Source organism: Taudactylus pleione, unplaced genomic scaffold (genome assembly GCF_031769625.1).
Source record: "Taudactylus pleione unplaced genomic scaffold, aTauple2 ptg000003l, whole genome shotgun sequence".
In the NCBI taxonomy this organism is placed as follows: Eukaryota; Metazoa; Chordata; class Amphibia; order Anura; family Myobatrachidae; genus Taudactylus; species Taudactylus pleione.
Window position 1 is genome coordinate 681398 of NW_028284406.1, and position 15069 is coordinate 696466.

General features: G+C 50.1%; 1 protein-coding gene across 7 annotated transcripts in view; it reads right to left on the reverse strand.

The window, feature by feature from the left end:
* TSC1 (TSC complex subunit 1) overlaps window positions 1-14726 on the reverse strand; it is a 70026-nt gene extending 55300 nt beyond the window's left edge. For 3 of the 7 annotated variants that reach the window (XM_088460619.1, XM_088460605.1, XM_088460611.1), the window contains exon 1: window positions 14481-14725. The gene's annotated coding sequence lies outside the window, so the exon portion shown is untranslated. The other 4 variants (XM_088460583.1, XM_088460603.1, XM_088460589.1 and 1 more) reach the window with 4 other exon arrangements.
* Window positions 14727-15069: the final 343 nt, after the last annotated feature.

Sequence of the window (15069 nt, forward strand, 5' to 3'; positions counted from 1 at the left end):
ATCATTTGTACATCCAATCTCAGAAATATATGACAGGGGAGGCTCTGCCTCCCATACTGCACGTCCCTGTATAGTGTGGTAATTTGCATATCTTCTGCATTTTTGATCAGCTCAATTATTTTAATCCCATCTTTTATAAATATCTCCAGGTCAGCCACAGCTGTCCTCAAAGCTGCTCCAGTTGTAGGACGTGTAACTGCCTTCCCTTCAATTCATCCTTAAAGGATTTAACATCTTCAAGGGGAATAGTGTTTATTTAATGCTGTAAGCATTTTACTGATGTGTGGCAAACTATAGTCACCTCAGAATAAAAAAAAATGGTACATACAAGTTAGCCGGTTCACGCTGGAAAGGAGTGTGAAATAGTCGGGTCTTTGACCCTTGAATTGACACTTACTGCAAGGACAGCTTTTTCTAGGTTTATCTCCTTTACTTTATATCGCTCTTGCCAGATTCTCTATTAAACCCACACTGAAATTAGACTTCCGAGGCTGGAACGGATCCGTCATCAGACAATTCAGATGAATCACCCGATTCACATTGTTCAGTCAACACTGAAAAATGGCCGTGACCTTTTAGGTTTCAACTGATGCAAATCTTCGAAATTAACATAGGTATCAACAAATGCCACCTCCATACACTTAATAAGTTCATGTGCTAGCTGAAATGGCAGCAGACTGTTTCAGCACCTAAACGCACCAATTCAGCATAGAAAATATGAGATATGGTAAGAACTTACCCTTGTTATCTCTATTTCTACGAAGTCCATAGGGTTCCACAGGATACCTTGGGGTATAGGTGTGACGTCAGTCGCAGGGCACCAAAGAGTTAAGCTTTCAGCCTCCCAGGATGCACTAGGTCCCCCTCCTATACCCCGCCCCCGGGCCAAGGCACCTCAGTTAGTTACCAAGCCATAGGCCGGAGGAGGAGAAGGAAGAGAGAGAACAAAGATCTGGACACATACAAGAATCACATTCTCACCAGAGGGAGACGGAAAACCGGTGACCAGAGCAAAGCCCATCTGCAGCACAGGTGCGACAGGGCGGGAGTCCTGTGGAACCCTATGGACTTCGTAGAAATAGAGATAACAAGGGTAAGTTCTTACCATATCTCATATTTTCTACTTCAGGGTCCATAGGGTATCCACAGGATACCTTGGGGATGTCCCAAAGCAGTATCCTTTAAGAGTGGGGACGCTCCTGTGCAGAAAGGAGAATCCGCCGCTCGAAGGAAGCATCCTGAGAGGCGAAGGTGTCAAACCTGTAATACCTCACGAAGGTATGGACAGAGGACCACGTAGCAGCCTTGCAGATCTGAACTGCCGAGGCACCACGTCGAGCTGCCCACGAAGGACCCACAGACCTAGTGGAATGAGCCTTCAGAGAAGGAGGGACCGGTAGGCCTTCATGAAGATAAGCTTCAGAAATAGCCATACGGATCCAGGCTGCCAAAGTTTGCTTTGAAGCAGGCCAACCCTTTTTACAGAAGCCATAGAGGACAACAAAGCGTCCGACTTCCTAAACAAAGAAGTGCGGTCAACATAAGTCCTTAAGGCCCGCACAACATCCAAAGAGGCCTCACCCACGGAAAGACCCGGTGAGTTAAAGGCCGGAACAACTATTTCCTCGTTAACATGAAACTGGGAAACAACTTTGGGAAGAAACTCGGGCCGAGTGCGGAGCACTGCCCTGTTCCCATGAAAAACCAAGAAAGGGGGTCTACAAGAAAGAGCCCCTAACTCAGAAACACGTCTGGCTGAAGCAACGGCCAGAAGGAAAACCGTCTTCGCTGTTAGCCATTTAATATCCACTGAGCCCAGTGGTTCAAACGGCGGTCCTTGGAGAGCCCTCAGGACCACAGCCAAATCCCAAGGCGCCACAGGTGGAACAAAGGGCGGCTGAATACGGAGAACACCTTGCATAAAGGTGCGCACATCCGGGATTGTAGCAATCCTACGGTGAAACCAGACAGATAGGGCCGAAACCTGTACCTTCAAAGAAGCAAGGCGAAGCCCATGATCTAGTCCCGCTTGCAGGAAGGCGAGAATCCGAGACAGACGAAACTCCCGCGGTGCATAACCTCTCGGTCGACACCACTGGAAGAACGTATGCCACACGCGATGGTATATCCTCGCGGAAGACGGTTTCCGAGCTCGTAACATGGTACGCACCACAGAGCTGGAAAACCCCCAGGACCTCAGCATGGCCGTCTCAACAGCCACGCCGCCAAAGACAGCCGAGTCAGGTCCGGGTGAAGACAAGGACCCTGAGACAGAAGGTCCGGTCGTAGCGGCAACCGCAGAGGACTGTCCACGGACAGACCCTGAAGGTCTGAGAACCAGTGCCGTCTGGGCCACGCGGGAGCTATCAACAGGAGCGTCCCTCCTTCCTGTTTGAATTTCCGGATTACCCGTGGAAGAAGGGAGACCGGAGGGAACAGGTATGCGAACCTGAACGTCCACCGGACGGACAGAGCATCCACCAGAGACGCCCCTTCGTCTCTTGTGCGAGACCCGTACACCGGCAACTTGTTGTTGTGCCGGGACGCCATGAGGTCGATTTCTGGAAGACCCCACCTGTCCACCAGTAGTTGAAAAACGTCCGGGTGCAGGGACCATTCCCCTGGATGAACGTCCTGGCGACTTAGAAAGTCCGCCTCCCAATTTAGCACTCCCGGGATGAAGACCGCTGATATGGCCGGAAGATTGCGCTCCGCCCAAACCAGGATCCGAGAGACCTCTACGAGAGCCGCCCGACTGCGAGTTCCTCCTTGCCTGTTTATGTAGGCCACGGTGGTAGCATTGTCCGACTGGACCTGCACCGGGTGACCCTGGAGAAACCGCTGTGCCTGCAGGAGAGCATTGAAGACCGCACGGAGTTCCAAGATATTTATTGGAAGCTCCGCTTCTGTCGGTGTCCACCTGCCCTGGAACAAGTGTGGACCCGAAACTGCTCCCCAGCCCCGAAGACTGGCGTCCGTTGTCAACAGGACCCAATTTGGAAGCCAGAACGGACGTCCCTTGTTGAGGTGGGTCGTCTTTAACCACCACGCAAGGGACAGGCAAACCTCCGGGGTGAGCACAATCGTCTGGAACTTCAGAGACTGAGGCAGCCCGTTCCACTTGGACAGGATCAGGTGCTGCAGAGGTCTGGAGTGAAACTGGGCGTATTCCACCATGTCGAACACCGACACCATGGAGCCCAGTAACCTCATCGCCGAGTGTAAGGACACCCGGCGGCTGTGCAGACAACTGCGCACCCTTGACTGTAAAGCAGAGATCTTGTCCTCCGTCACGAAGATCCTTTGCTGTCCCGAGTCCAATAAGGCTCCAAGATGCAGAATCCTCCGAGACGGGATTAGAGTGGACTTCTGCCACCAATAACAGGTCGTCCAAGTACGGCAACATGCGGACTCCTTGCAGCCGCAGAGAAGCCGCCATGACCGCCATAGCGTCCTGTATGTCCAATGACACCATGTAGTCCCCAGGTTCCAGCGCCAGAATGATGGACCGTAGGGTCTCCATCCGAAACTTCGGGACCCGCAAAGACTTGTTGAGTGCTTTGAGGTTGAGAATCGGACGATATGACCCATTGGGTTTCTGTACCAAAAATAGATTTGAATAGAAACCCTGGCCCCTCTGGGAGAATGGAACAGGCACTATAACTCCAGCCTGGAGCATAGTGTGCAATACCTTCCGCAGCTCCGTAGCCTTGTTCCGGTCTGATGGTAGACCCGTGGTGAAGAATCGAGCCGGGGGTCTGTGCCGGAAGGAGAGGGCGTACCCGTGAGAGACCACCTCCAGAACCCAAGTGTCTGTCGTAGTGAACGACCAACACCGGGAGAACTGCAGCAGGCGGCCTCCCACCCTGGGATCCCCCAAGGGGAGACCCGGACCGTCAGGCCGCAGGCTTGTCATCTGGCTTGGGGGCCGGACGTCTGGTACTCCATGCCTGTTTCCGGGGCTTGACCGATTTCTTAGGGCCAGCCTGTCGAGGAAACGACTGTGGTTTGGGCCTGCCCTGGGCCCTAGATGACCGAAAGGACGATGGTCCAGAACCAGAAGGAGCAGCGGCCGACGGGAGACAAGCAGATTTGGCTGCCGCCAGCGTGGCCACAATCTTATCCAGATCCGGACCGAAGAGAACTTCTCCGGTAAACGGCAACGCTTCCAGACCTTTCTTGGATCTGCGTCCGCCTTCCAGGATCGCAGCCACAAGGTGCGACGAGCAGCTACCGCTGCTGAAGAAATTCTAGACACCAGAGTACTAATGTCTAGAGCCGCCTCGTTGATGTAGGTGGCCGAATCACGGAGATTGCCAATCAACTCCGCCTGTTCGGCCGGACAGTCGGATTCAAAAGAAGCCTCTAATGAATCCGCCCAGCGCTCCATCGCTCTGGCAACCCAGCAAATGGCCATAGCCGGCCGTGCTGCCCCCCCTGCAAGGGAATAAGCGGACTTCAGGCAGATTTCTACCTTGCGGTCCGTAGCATCCTTAAGGGAGGACATGGATGGCATCGGCAATGTGGCACTACGGACAAGACGGGTCACGTGAGAATCCACCTGTGGAGGGGATTCACACTTAGCAAAATAATTATCCGCGAACGGATAAGCCACCGCCAGGCGTCTCTGCGGCTGGTATCTTTTGCCAGGTTGTTTCCACGCCTCCTCTAAATGGTCCACCAACTGACCCGAAAGAGGAAAGACTGTGGCATCGCCCTTCACATCTTTGAAAAAGGCATACTTAGATTTAGCCGCTGGGGGAACTTCGTCCTCAATCACCAAGGCTGTGCGGACCGCCCGAATAAGTCCAGGAATATATACTTTGGACTTAGCATCAGCGTCCTTAGTATGGAAAGGTTCCTGATCGTAAGGATCCAGAATCTCCCCATCATCAGACGTCCCTTCGTCATCCTCATAAGGAGCGGACAGAGACGCCACCGGCCTTTTATGAGGCCGCATCACAGACTCCCCTTGCAACACATCCGACAAGTGCTGTACAGAACTCGTCAGGGAGTTAACCCACGCTGGCTCCTGAGAACCCGGGAGCGGGGAAATAGGGAGACTGTGGGGTACCACCAATTGTCGTGGGAACCCCTGCATGGGTGACGACACCACAGACTGCTGGGAGAAACCCATCGGAGTAAACGCGGGCTGCGGAGCTAACTGGCCCACTAAAGCTGTTAACGCCTGAGCGAAACAAGCCCAGGGCGGCTCCTGTACCGGTGCTGTAACCGTAATAGGCCGCGCCATGGACAAACACTGCCGGCAAAGGCCCTCCGCGCTACCCTCCCCCTCCGCTAACGGTACTTTGCACGTGGTACACTGTAGCCGGAGGGGAAAATCACTTTCAGACATTATGGCACCACGTATGTGACCTCTCTCACCAATTAAGTATTAAATAGGCGAGAGACCACCCTGCAGCACCGCACCGCAAGAGCTTTAGCAGAAAGAACAGGGACAGTAATAAAGCTGACAGTTTAGAGAAGAAAAGTTACAGGCAGCGCTAGCACAGTCACATACAATGCAGAGAAATAACAATTCCTGCACTAACAGCGCTGATCACTCAACTACACAGACACAGGGCCTGGTAGGACACAGCGCTGCATACACAGACCTGAGCCACAGCGGAGGAGAGGTATGCGGGGGGACCCAGACCACGATGCTTCCTTCCAGACTTCCAGCAGCGTTCACCATGCGTTGCAGAGAAGATGGCCGCCGAGGAGCAGAGAGAAGCTGGCCTGGGGGAGGAGCGCTGACACAGGACCAGTCAGCACAGTGCAGAGAGGGCTGTGTGCAGCGGGGGAGGCGCCGGCTGTGAGACAGGGAAGGCACGCTCCCCTGGCATGCATTTAACCCCTGGGACGCCGCAGCGCTACCGCTCTGCTGCGGTCCGCTGTCCCAGGGGGTAGTGGAAGCGCAGGTTGGTCGCCTGGCTCCACGCTGCAGCCAGTCCCCAGGGAGCCCACTGCCTGGGGACTTAGGACCATGTGATCAGCGGGGACCCACCGCGGGACCCCGCTGCTTACCTCTGTCCCCCTTGAATCCGGCCATGGTCCGGAGCATCTGGGGTCACCGCTAGCTGTGACCCCAGACGCCCACCAGCATCCCCGGATCAGTACCGGCGTTCTGGTACCGGCGGGGTGTAGGGAAGACAGCATGGACGTCAGGACTGACTGTCCATGCTGTTCATCCAGATGTGCAGCCACAGCTGCATGAAGAAAAAGCTTCAGGGGCTCTTCTAGCCCCCACTCCAACAGGTGCACCCGACTCCGGCCGGGCACCAAACTAAACTGAGGTGCCTTGGCCCGGGGGCGGGGTATAGGAGGGGGACCTAGTGCATCCTGGGAGGCTGAAAGCTTAACTCTTTGGTGCCCTGCAACTGACGTCACACCTATACCCCAAGGTATCCTGTGGATACCCTATGGACCCTGAAGTAGAAACATGCGCTTGCACAAGACGTCAAGATGCATTGAACCATAGTGTTGAATCGGGGGCGACTGAAGATTTACATAAAAGTGAAGAAAGTATTTAAAAAAAAAAAAAAAAAAAAATGGAGCATGAATTTGATGGTTAGACAGCTAACCCTATAAAGTCCTGTCAAAATGTGTCTTTCCCCGTTCTAGATCAATCTTGCAGATCCTGGTTTGCATTGTGTTACTGCAGTTTATGGTTCGGTAGTTGACTGAAAACGAATGCTGGGTACACACTAGACCGCAGGTTCCCAAACGTGGTCCTCAAGGTTCCCCAAAAGTTCAGGGTTTAGAGATATCCATGGTTGAGCACAGGTGGTTAAATCAAATTGACTGAGGTACTAAGTAAGTCACCTGCACTCAACCATGGATATCTCCAAACCCTGGACTGTTGGGAGTCTTCAGGATCGTGTTTGGGAACCTCTGCACTAGACAATATGTCGTTGGATCCGGCGGATCGGACAACATATGGTCCACATCAGGCAGTGTGTACACGCTATGTTGCTGACAAAGCGTGCTCCAGCGTGTCATCAGCGACATCACCCGTGGGACTTGCATGCAGGTCTGACGGGCGATATCAGCGGGGCCCCCACTGTTGCACCCGGCATCGGCGAGTGTGTATGCACTTGCCGATGCCAGCACCCCGCCGGGTCCAGTCGCTGACGAGGTCGGTACACATTTGACAGTCTAGAGTAGTGGTGGGCAATAAGCGTCCCTCCAGCTGTTAAACTACAAAACCCAGCATGCCTTGCAACAGTTTTAGCATGGCCAAATAGCAAAACTGTGGCAGGGAATGCTGGGATGTGTAGTTCTACAACAGCTGGGGGGCCGCTAATTGCCCACCCCTAGTCTAGATGTATTAACATCCAAATTTATGCACTAACTGGACTTGAGATCAATCCAACAGCTTATTTACATTACAGAAAGGGGCACAAACCTTTAATAATGGCAATGTACCTCTGGATGATTATATACCAATGATATTATTTATATCATCAGTGAGAGGAGTAACAAGGGCATGGCACTGCTCGCGTTCTGGTAATCAGTGCAAGAGGCAAACATATGCAATGGTACAACGAACCACTCTAGCAGATCTACATTAGCTATCTATAGCTTTCCTGGAAGCATGCGATTAAAATAGATGAAAAGAACAGACCTCTTTCTAGACACTGAGCTTTCATAACAGGTTACCCACACAATTATATAAGCAGATAAATAAGACAGGTTGGGTATTCATAACAACCAGGTACATGCATTTAATTGCATTCTGGTTCATACACTACAAAAAATATATTCAATATACCCAAAGGATTAACCAAGTACGGAAAAGAAACTATACAAATTTATCTACAATAGTTTCAAATAAAACACGCAAAACTAGATAGTAAAACATTGCTAAAGATAAGAAAAGAAAGGTTAGGAGGATGGTTTATAGACTTTCGTAACACCAGCAATAAGGTGAATCCCAGCCTGGACAGCTGGCAAATGAATTAGACGGTTGATGGAACCACAGGACTCAACGGAGAAGACACCCAACACTAGTATACGATATTGGGGGGAGGGTCTGTCATCCCATGAACTGTACACGGATGACAGGGCAGTTAGAACAATAAGGGGAATGAGCAGGGGAGTAACCAGAACTTTGTGGGCCCCATTGCAACAATTTCAAGGAGACCCTCCCCAATGCTTCTAGGGTTCATTGTATGCATTGTAATATTGCTCTAGTTCATTTTATGCACTGTAAAGTAATAGTGCCCTAGATTATCGTATGCCCCATAGTAGTGCCCTAGTTCACATTATACCACACAGTGCCAGCAGTTCATATTGTGCCACTAGTTCACAATAGGTCACATAGTGTTGCCATGTTTTGGCACGCAGTGCCTCCAGTTCACGTTATGCCCCACGGGGCACAGGCCAACTAGCTCCTACCTGAGGGGATACTTCCTAATGCAGGACATTCCACACTGAGTGAAGATCTACTTAATATAGGCACAATGTCCCTTTCTGGGACCGTCCTAATCTTGAAGCTCAATTCCCGCACCCTAGCTTAATAAATGCTGTAAACAAGGAAAAGCCTACTCTCCGACAGTACCAGGTTTACAGATTAGCTCAGCTCTATTTCTAATCATGAGTGTGGGAGATGGATCATATCAGTGTTGAGCTTTACTGAGATCGCCACTGACAAGCCCCCTTTTTTGGCCTGGTAATTTCAGGAATGTGGTAGACAACTATGGCCCGTATTCAATTTGAAGCGTTAAGTATGGATCCGCGTTAAGTTACCGCCGATGACGTCATTATTGCCTGTTTTGGTTTTACCCCGTATTCAATTTGAAAGACTTTCCGCCTAGGCGGAAAGTCAATGCAATGTAATAGGCGGTAAAGTATCGCCTATGAATGGCAGGCGGGAAAAATGCAGAATTGGGGTTTTGGGGTGCAACGTTGCGGGAACCCCCGTGCAGCCTTCAGACAGTCCCCCAAAGGTAATCTGTGCAAAAAAATAAAATAAAATACTTAAGGACACCCCAAAAATTGACTTCCAAAAAGGGTGCGAAAAAAATAATATTGGGGTACAAACTGAAAAACTAGCGAACTTGACTCTGGGGGGGGGGGGGGGGAGGTCCCCAAGTATGCCCCAAGTGTTTTTTTGACTGCAGGTGCTTGCGGCAGGTGGATTTTTCACGATTTTCTCAACTTTAAATATGCTGACCCCCATTTTCAAGTACCCCAAATTTGCTGGGATAAGTTATTTTCTGGAAAAAACACTCCTAAATACTATTCGTCATCAGGTATAGAAAAACGCTATTTAGCAGCTATTGAGCCCATTTAAAAACACAAAATACCTTCAGCAAGCCAAATCGGGGGGTACCATAGTGAGCCCCCATGTCAGAGCATCTTTTGGGGGGCTGACAGGCTGATTACCCCAAACTGACAGTACTTTCTGCTTGTTAAAGTATCGCCGGGTCCCATTTACGCCTACTTTCAAATTGAATACGGGGTAAAGCAGGTACCCGTGCGATACTTTTCCACCTCCAAAACAGGTGAAGTCTCCAAGCCTCTATAGTAAGACTGGCTGCTCTATACCCAGACAAAATACACTTATAACGAGGTCTGGGTGAGATATTGGTAAGGTGACAAGGTGGGAGTGATAACTACACTATAATTACATACTTATTACGCATACAAGCGCCACTCATCCCCACCCACCAATCACTGGAGGGTGGACTATAATCTTGAGCGCGGGAAGCTTGTCCTACTTATTCTCCCGCACAGCGAGAGCTTCACGGCAGCCCACCACCAGGACTGAGTATTGAGACTGTTGACATTATGACAGAGAAAACATCAGAGACCTGCAGATTGCAGTGGTCTGACAGGCCGTGTCCGCAGAGGGCTGACTACATTGGTAGGAATGGGGCAAAACCGGTACCAAGTGGCATACGAGATAACCAGCAGGACATGTAGACAGAGCCAAGAAACACCATTATAGTACCATGTATGTATAACTATGCTGGCTGGGTGTAATAGTCACAGGCATATCAGTCATTGGAAGGTGATAATTATCCTGAGTGTTATATCTTCAGATCTATACAGGGCCCCTTCTAGAACAAGGTGGGAACCCGGAGATATAATTATATTGGCTTGTATAGTCTCAGACATTTGAAGCAGTGGTTCTCAAGTCCACTCCTCAAGCACCACCAACAGGTAATGTTTTATGGAGTTCTTTAATCATACATAGGTAAATTAATCTATGTTGCTGGGTCAGTAATTATCCCTCCTGCTTCCACAGACAACAGCTTTCAAGGACAATTAGAAGAAGGTGGGAGCCCTGAAATATAATGATAATGAGCGATATAGGACGAGACCTGTACAGGACACCTATCAGTATAAGGTATGAGAGCTGGGATATAGGGATACTGGGTGATATAGGACGAGACCTGTACAGGACACCTATCAGTATAAGGTATGGGAGCTGGGATATAGGGATACTGGGGGATATAGGACGAGACCTGTACAGGACACCTATCAGTATAAGGTGGAGGAGCTGGGATATAGGGATACTGGGGGATATAGGGTCAGACCTATACAGGACACCTGTCAGTAAAAGGTATGGGAGCTGGGATACTGGGGGATATAGGGTCAGAGCTGTACAGGACACCTATCAGTATAAGGTATGGGAGCTTGGATATAGGGATACTGGGGGATATAGGGTCAGAGCTGTACAGGACACCTATCAGTATAAGGTATGGGAGCTGGGATATAGGGATACTGGGGGATATAGGGTCAGAGCTGTACAGGACACCTATCAGTATAAGGTATGGGAGCTGGAATATAGGGATACTGGGGGATATAGGGTCAGAGCTGTACAGGACACCTATCAGTATAAGGTGGGGGAGCTGGGATATAGGGATACTGGGTGATATAGGGTCAGAGCTGTACAGGACACCTATCAGTATAAGGTATGGGAGCTGGGATATAGGGATACAGGGTCAGAGATATACAGGACTCCTATCAGTATAAGGTATGGGAGCTGGGATATAGGGATACTGGGGGATATAGGGTCAGAGCTGTACAGGACACCTATCAGTATAAGGTATGGGAGCTGGGATATAGGGATACTGGGGGATATAGGGTCAGAGCTGTACAGGACACCTATCAGTATAAGGTATGGGAGCTGGGATATTGGGGGATATAGGGTCAGACCAGTACAGGACACCTATCAGTATAAGGTGGGGGAGCTGGGATATAGGGATACTGGGGGATATAGGGTCAGACCTGTACAGGACACCTATCAGTATAAGGTATGAGAGCTGGGATATAGGGATACTGGGGGATATAGGGTCAGAGCTGTACAGGACACCTATCAGTATAAGGTATGAGAGTTGGGATATAGGGATACTGGGGGATATAGGTCCAGAGCTGTACAGGACACCTATCAGTATAAGGTGGAGGAGCTGGGATATAGGGATACTGGGTGATATAGGGTCAGACCTGTACAGGACACCTATCAGTATAAGGTATGAGAGTTGGGATATAGGGATACTGGGGGATATAGGTCCAGAGCTGTACAGGACACCTATCAGTATAAGGTATGAGAGCTGGGATATAGGGATACTGGGGGATATAGGGTCAGAGCTGTACAGGACACCTATCAGTATAAGGTATGGGAGCTGGGATATAGGGATACTGGGGGATATAGGGTCAGAGCTGTACAGGACACCTATCAGTATAAGGTATGAGAGCTGGGATATAGGGATACTGGGGGATATAGGTCCAGAGCTGTACAGGACACCTATCAGTATAAGGTGGAGGAGCTGGGATATAGGGATAATGGGGGATATAGGGTCAGACCTGTACAGGACACCTATCAGTATAAGGTATGGGAGCTGGGATATAGGGATAATGGGGGATATAGGGTCAGAGCTGTACAGGACACCTATCAGTATAAGGTATGGGAGCTGGGATATAGGGATAATGGGGGATATAGGGTCAGACCTGTACAGGACACCTATCAGTATAAGGTATGAGAGTTGGGATATAGGGATACTGGGGGATATAGGTCCAGAGCTGTACAGGACACCTATCAGTATAAGGTATGAGAGCTGGGATATAGGGATACTGGGGGATATAGGGTCAGAGCTGTACAGGACACCTATCAGTATAAGGTATGGGAGCTGGGATATAGGGATACTGGGGGATATAGGGTCAGAGCTGTACAGGACACCTATCAGTATAAGGTATGAGAGCTGGGATATAGGGATACTGGGGGATATAGGTCCAGAGCTGTACAGGACACCTATCAGTATAAGGTGGAGGAGCTGGGATATAGGGATAATGGGGGATATAGGGTCAGACCTGTACAGGACACCTATCAGTATAAGGTATGGGAGCTGGGATATAGGGATAATGGGGGATATAGGGTCAGAGCTGTACAGGACACCTATCAGTATAAGGTATGGGAGCTGGGATATAGGGATAATGGGGGATATAGGGTCAGACCTGTACAGGACACCTATCAGTATAAGGTGGAGGAGCTGGGATATAGGGATACTGGGGGATATAGGTCCAGAGCTGTACAGGACACCTATCAGTATAAGGTGGAGGAGCTGGGATATAGGGATACTGGGGGATATAGGGTCAGAGCTGTACAGGACACCTATCAGTATAAGGTATGAGAGCTGGGATATAGGGATACTGGGGGATATAGGACGAGACCTGTACAGGACACCTATCAGTATAAGGTATGGGAGCTGGGATATAGGGATACTGGGGGATATAGGTCCAGAGCTGTACAGGACACCTATCAGTATAAGGTATGGGAGCTGGGATATAGGGATACTGGGGGATATAGGGTCAGAGCTGTACAGGACACCTATCAGTATAAGGTATGGGAGCTGGGATATTGGGGGATATAGGGTCAGACCAGTACAGGACACCTATCAGTATAAGGTGGGGGAGCTGGGATATAGGGATACTGGGGGATATAGGGTCAGACCTGTACAGGACACCTATCAGTATAAGGTGGAGGAGCTGGGATATAGGGATAATGGGGGATATAGGGTCAGAGCTGTACAGGACACCTATCAGTATAAGGTATGGGAGCTGGGATATAGGGATAATGGGGGATATAGGGTCAGAGCTGTACAGGACACCTATCAGTATAAGGTATGGGAGCTGGGATATAGGGATAATGGGGGATATAGGGTCAGAGCTGTACAGGACACCTATCAGTATAAGGTATGAGAGCTGGGATATAGGGATACTGGGGGATATAGGTCCAGAGCTGTACAGGACACCTATCAGTATAAGGTATGAGAGTTGGGATATAGGGATACTGGGGGATATAGGACGAGACCTGTACAGGACACCTATCAGTATAAGGTATGGGAGCTGGGATATAGGGATAATGGGGGATATAGGGTCAGAGCTGTACAGGACACCTATCAGTATAAGGTATGGGAGCTGGGATATAGGGATACTGGGGGATATAGGGTCAGAGCTGTACAGGACACCTATCAGTATAAGGTATGGGAGCTGGAATATAGGGATACTGGGGGATATAGGGTCAGAGCTGTACAGGACACCTATCAGTATAAGGTATGAGAGCTGGGATATAGGGATACTGGGGGATATAGGGTCAGAGCTGTACAGGACACCTATCAGTATAAGGTATGGGAGCTGGGATATAGGGATACTGGGGGATATAGGACGAGACCTGTACAGGACACCTATCAGTATAAGGTATGGGAGCTGGGATATAGGGATAATGGGGGATATAGGGTCAGAGCTGTACAGGACACCTATCAGTATAAGGTATGGGAGCTGGGATATAGGGATACTGGGGGATATAGGGTCAGAGCTGTACAGGACACCTATCAGTATAAGGTATGGGAGCTGGAATATAGGGATACTGGGGGATATAGGGTCAGAGCTGTACAGGACACCTATCAGTATAAGGTATGAGAGCTGGGATATAGGGATACTGGGGGATATAGGGTCAGAGCTGTACAGGACACCTATCAGTATAAGGTATGGGAGCTGGGATATAGGGATACTGGGGGATATAGGACGAGACCTGTACAGGACACCTATCAGTATAAGGTATGGGAGCTGGGATATAGGGATAATGGGGGATATAGGGTCAGAGCTGTACAGGACACCTATCAGTATAAGGTATGAGAGCTGGGATATAGGGATAATGGGGGATATAGGGTCAGACCTGTACAGGACACCTATCAGTATAAGGTATGGGAGCCGGGATACTGGGCGATATAGGGTCAGACCTGTACACTGACAGAACACCTGTAGTAATGAGGGGGTTTGGGGGTCTCCTGTCTGTCTCTAGCATCCCCCCATGGCTAATTACACATTACACTCACATCCAACCCTGTACCTGGCCGTAGTATCCTCCCTCCGCCGGCTGCCTGCTCCCTCCTAACACCACACACCGGCTCTCAGACCGGGAACGCTGCTATGTCCCTGTTTTTGTACTCACTAATACACAGCCTGTTTACCTCACAACTCCTCAGGGCGCCGCCATCTTGCGTCGCAACGCTCCCCCCTTCCGTCGTTTTCCTTCCGCCTGAGAGAGAAAATAGTCCAGGAACTCCTCTTGCTCCCGTCTGGCCATCCCAACCAGTACACCCTCCAAGGTCCCTCCGAGATTTCTCCCCACTACGGTCGTGGATGTTTTCGGCGATGAGGCCGCCTCTCGGTAAAATTATTCCAGGTACAGCCTGGGCGGAAGGATATCATCGCATAGGCTGTATGTCTCGTGACTGATTGTGTCGGATCTATTTGTCTGAGGTGACGTCACCGGGAGGTTTAAACTGTCCCTGAGGGGGGGTGTGGCCCATGACACGTGATCTCAAAGTGTCAAAGTATAGCAGATGGGCTGTCAGAGTCCTGTTACCTGTTAGACGTCAGCCAGGTGGCCCTTTAGTTGTGGCCCTTCATCACTGACATTGATGTGGGTCTTGTGCAGATAGATCGATCGATAGAGATGTACCCAGCTACATCTCTGCCGATTGCGCTACAAACGTGCGCACGTATCGCGCCATGTGATTACCCTACCCTACGGTACGCTATGGCGTGCACTGCGAT